The sequence below is a fragment of the Myotis brandtii genome, unplaced genomic scaffold, assembly GCF_000412655.1.
Source record: "Myotis brandtii unplaced genomic scaffold, ASM41265v1 scaffold486, whole genome shotgun sequence".
Classification (NCBI taxonomy): Eukaryota; Metazoa; Chordata; class Mammalia; order Chiroptera; family Vespertilionidae; genus Myotis; species Myotis brandtii.
In genome coordinates this window covers 575,582-580,803 of record NW_005368569.1, presented here as the reverse complement: position 1 = coordinate 580,803, position 5,222 = coordinate 575,582, and the positions used below count along the sequence as shown (strand labels likewise).

At 48.1% G+C, this 5,222-nt stretch overlaps 1 long non-coding RNA gene across 3 annotated transcripts in view; it reads left to right on the top strand.

Moving 5' to 3' along the window:
• LOC106727842 overlaps positions 1 to 2,722 on the top strand; it is a 5,380-nt gene extending 2,658 nt beyond the window's left edge. For all 3 annotated transcript variants that reach the window (XR_001364096.1, XR_001364094.1, XR_001364093.1), the window contains 3 exons: positions 1,282 to 1,351; positions 1,439 to 1,561; positions 2,530 to 2,722. This is a non-coding gene — a long non-coding RNA (uncharacterized LOC106727842). The remainder of the gene's footprint in view (positions 1 to 1,281; positions 1,352 to 1,438; positions 1,562 to 2,529) is intronic.
• Positions 2,723 to 5,222: the final 2,500 nt, after the last annotated feature.

Sequence of the window (5,222 nt, the reverse complement as noted above, 5' to 3'; positions counted from 1 at the left end):
GCGAGAGAGGCCGGCCCTGCACCGCCCCCGTCCGCAAGCTAGTTGAGCCCCCAGTGGAGATGCGGGGCTAGGGGGATGTAAACCTCTCCAGTCCTGGCCTGGCGACTCTCCCTCCTCCCCTCCAGCACGAGTACAGGCTCTGGGAGGAGAAACCGCTCATGCGGAGGGACGCCCGGGACATTCCCTCCCCTCCCCAGGCTTGTCCCCGAGCAGTAAATCCCACCACCGAGGACCTGCGCCCTGGGCCCTGAGTCCTCTGGGTTTGGAGAGTCCCCTTTAAATTGCGAACTGCACTGACCATCATGTCCAGAACTGGAGCTTCCCCCTGTTTGCCAGACACTGTGGCAGGTTCTGGGCCAAGCTTTGGGTCTATCCTGTTCTCTGAACCTCTCAGCTTCCCTAGAACATTGGGTGGTACTGCCATTAGGCCTCCTTCAGAGTAGGGGACTGAGGCCTAAGAGGTGCAGTGACTTGCCCCATGTCACTAGCCAGCTAGTGAGTGATTCACTCCCAGTTTGTGACATTCCAGGTACTGTGCTCTTTACCACTCCCCTGGGGATGGGGGCCAGTGGGTCCTGTGGGTGCAGGGGTCTAAGGAGCCTTGGGGGAGGGCAAGGGCTGTCCAAACCCCTAGCCCAGGAAAAGCCAGAGCCTTAAAGGCAAGTGGGACGTTTTGGCACTAACTAGCGGCATGAAGACAGACAGATCCATACACACCAGCTGGCTCACCCTTGGATCCAAGTTCCAGACCTTGCCTCCCACCCTCTCATTCTCTCCATTGCTTCTTCATTCTGTCCGGGACTCTCTGCCTGTTCCTGTGCAGCCCACTGTTTGTCCCTCCTTTCCTTGCCTCCCATGACTTTCGGCACACATGCAGGGAGCTCAGGCCCCTCAAACGCAGTCAACCTCATTGCCAGGCTTGGCCCAACATTTTCCCACCGTCTAGGTCTGGGCCCTGCTGTGTCCTCCACCTGGTACATCCTTTGTCTTCCACCCACTGGTTCCAGCCTGGCCCAACCTAATTCATCTTAGAATGTGCCTTGTGCCAAGACTAGGGCCAGTGTCTGGCTACGACGAACAGATGGGTGGGTGGAAGGACAGGAAATGATCCGACCACGGTGCCTGTACCCAACAGGAGTTAAAGGGCCATTTGTAGAATGTCTGCTGGTCTGACTTTGACCAGAGGAGACTTTTTCAGGCCCTGCTCTTGGCTGACCTTGTGAGGGATTCTGCCATTTTGTCTGTCTGACTCCCCTACATCTCCATGGCTGTCTTGATCAGTTCCCCTCTCCTCGGCCCTGAACCCCAGTTCCCCAGGAAGACTTGTGGAGATTAATTGACAACTTTCAAGGTAAGTCAGTGATTTCTCAGCCCTGCCTAGATACCTTTCTCTGACCCAGGAGCAGGAAGGGGCCCTTAATATAAATTTGACCCTCAGGTGTGGACGGGGGACTCATGATAGAGATGCAAGAGTGGCCCCAAGACCAGAAAACGAGAGAGAAGGCAACGTTGCCAAGGCCCCAGGTCTCCAAGCCAGAAATGTCATCTTCAGACCAAGAAGGTAAAAGCCTGCTTCCACGTGACCTGCAGCCTCTGTTCAGCTCACAGAGGAGCCTGCCTTCTCCTGGGGGAGGTGTCACACCCTCAGGACCTGTGTCTACTTCATTGACCCACTTCCCTCTCACAGTAACCCAGGCCTTCTCCATATTTATTTATAGCATTAAAAATAAACTGGAATTATTTGTATAGTTTTGCATCCAGTTTCATCTGCACAGCACTCCTGGGGGGATTCACCCCATTTTACAGATGAGGAAAGCAAGGCTCAGGGAAGTTTAATTATGGTGCACAGTGAGTGACAAAGCAAGGATGAAAACCCAAGGCTGCTGAGTCCCTTATTCAGTATGTCTAAAATCACAGGGAGCGGGGAGAAGTGGATTTTAAATTTGGTTGTCATTTGTGTATATATGCTTTGCATATATATATGCATGACTCTGGAAGGAGTTAAGAGAAACTAGGGAGAATATTTGCCTCGAAGGAGGAGAGAGGGAGACCAGAAGGGCGGGGGAAGGTGAGGAATAGGGGTGGGAGGGACACTCTGTACTGCCTCCTCCTTTCGAAAGAACTAAAATGTGTACAGTTGACTCTTGAACAGCATGGATTTGAACCGCACAGGTCCACTTATACATGGATTTTTTTTTCAATAAATACATTCCGTACTATCAATGTGTTTTCTCTTTCTTATGATTTTCTTAGTAGCATTTTCTTTTTTCTAGCTTAGTTGATTGTAAGAATACAGCATATGACACATATAACATACAAAATATGTGTGAATAGACTGTGTTATCAGTAAAGCTTCCGGTCAACAGTAGGCTATGACTAGTTAAGTTTTAGGGGAGTCAAAAGTGGTACGTGGAATTTCGACTGCATGGGTGTGGATTGGTGTCACTAACCCACGCATTGTTCAAGAGTCAACTGGATTACCTCTTTAACAACCAAATAAAAGTTGATCCAATTCTTTCCTTCCTGCAGCTTGACTATCAAAAATTTCCTCCCAGCGCTGGAGTGCTGGGAACTCAGGAAGATGAGAGGCGCCGATGGAGCCTGCCTGTCTCAGATGAAGCCCCAGTTGTCCCGGCAGCCATTCAGGTCAACTTGGTAAAGCCCGCGCCCTCATTCAGGCGCCTCCTGTCTCAATTACGTGCTGTCATTAAAGCTGAATTGATTTCACTGCTCTGGAGTTTACTCTTTGGTCTCATTGGTGTCAGTGGCTCCTGGATTTTGCTGTTTCTGGAGGAAGGAGAGCATGGGGATGTGAGGGCTGTGCTGAAGGGCTGGGGACGAGGGCAGGAGCAGCTTGCATAGCCACACCTCATTCATCAAGCAACTTTGACCTGATCTCACTTTCCTTCTTGAAGGTACAGTGTTTTTGCTCTCTAGCTGATAAAAGGCTCATCCCTACCTTGTCCACTCCATGGGCATTCCTGTGAGCATTGGTTGAAAAAAACAGGTGTCCAATGCTGCACCAACAAGCAGAATCATGCCTGCTCTTCATAGTATATTATGCACAGGACCAACAGGTAGGCTAGAAGCCCTATGGCCTAGAGATTCTAAGATCAGAATTATCATTTCTTGTGTGTTTTTTTTAAAAAAAAATTTCCACTCCAAGCATGTGTGGGGATGTGTGCAAGCAGTGGGATATAATGATCCTAGGCTGTGGACTCAAGACAGATCTGGGCTTGGCTTCCAGCATCACTGGCTGTGTGACCTGGGGCAAGTTGCTTCACCTCTCTGAGTCTGTTTTCTCATCTGTAAGATGGGACTAGAGAGTCTAGAAGGCTAATAGTTTAGTCAGGTAAGGTGATTCCTGGCACCAAGGATGCACCCCTGAGACCCTAGGACCTCTGTTCTTTCCCCTTTCCTTACCTTGTTGGGCCCATTTAAAACCCCAAACATTCCTTTGCCAATTATAGTAGTGGCAACTATTCATTGCAGAAAATTTGGAAGAATCAGAAAAGTATATAGAAGAAAATTTAGACAACTGATCATGTGACTCAAGAATCAGCACTGTTAACATTTTAGTGACCATCCTGCCTGGCTTTTTTTGATACATATTAGTCATACTTAAAAAACAATCAGAATCACATGTATTCACATGTATAGCTTTGTGATTAGTTCTCCTCCCTACCCCCCTCTCACACACCCAATGCCCTATGGTTAGCATTTTCCTGTTTGGTCAGCCTTAGAGAACTTGACACTTAACAACTACACAATGGTTTAGTATATGAGTTATTTCCAGTTTTCATTATTATAAATAGCACTGCAGTGAACATTCATATTTATACATCTTTGTGTGTGTCTGATGCTTTCTTGGGATAAACTACTAGAAGTGGGGTTACCATATCAGATGATATATACATTACCAGTAAGGCATTTAAAAATGTAAAGTAGTTTGAGAAATGCATTCTTTCATTCAACAAGCATTTGTTGAAGATTTATTAGATGCCAAGTACTGGGCCAGGCATGGGTGATACAACTGGGAACATGATAGACCCACAGCTGTTTCGGGAGGGGTGGGAAAGAGAGGTAAATTATTGGTCAATAAGAACCAGGGTGAGAAGGGCTAGGATGGGCAAAGGGCAGGCAGGGAAGGTTAGTGGCCGAGGCCTGGGAGAGTGTCCTGGGTTGTGACTGATTCTTCCTGGCGGTTTTCCCATAGATTATAAACTCTTCTAGGGCAGAGCTACCCCAAACTTCCTGGGAGCTCACTAATCCAGTCTCCACCAGCTGGGACCAACAATGATGGGTAACAAAATAGACCTGAGCTGGGTCTGGCCAGATCAGTTGGGGTGATTATTTCTAATCTCGACACCACCTCTTAATAGCTGTGAGACTTTGGAATTCTACTCACCCTCCAAGCTTCTGTTCTCTTGTCTGTGAACTGGGATGAGCAATAGTGTCTGTTCATTGGATCAGCACAAATGGGCACAAAATGAGGTGATGCACATCAAGGGCCTGCCTGGCACCTAAGTGCTCAGTAATGTGGTTAGGGGCTCAGTTTTCCCATCTGTTCAGTGGGAGATTGGCCTAGATCAGAGGTTCTCAACCTTGAGAGTGCATCAGAATCACCTGGAGGGCTTGTTCAAACAATTTCCTGACCTCACCCCAGAGTTTCTGATTCAGCAGGTCTGGGATGGGGCTTGAGGGTTTGCATTTCTAACCAGGTCCCAGGTGATGTTGATGCTGCTGGTCCTGGACCACACTTTGAAAACCAGCTTAAATGAATGCAGCCATGGTTTCCTGTTCTGATACCTGATTCTTCGTCCTCCACAATAACAAAGGCTCATTCATGGGCCTTGAGTTCCCAGATGGCAGCGTTTGTATCGGTTCAATCCCCACAGCTCCAGCACAGGTGCTTTGCTATTATGGGTTGAATTGTATCCTTCAAAAGCTGTTGAAGTCCTAAGCCCCAGTACTTGTGAATGTGATCTTATTTAGAAACGGGGTTTTTGGAGATGTATTCAAGTTAAGATGAGGTCATTAGGATGAGCCCTGATCCAATTCGATTGGTGTCCTTATAAGAAAAGAAGGACAGATAGAAACATGAGGGGAGAATGCCATGTGACAGTGGAGGCAGCGATTGCAGTGCTGCAGCCGTAAGCCAGGGATTACCAGCAAACCACCAGAAGCTGGGAGGCAAGGAAGGATTCTTTCCTTCAGGCTTC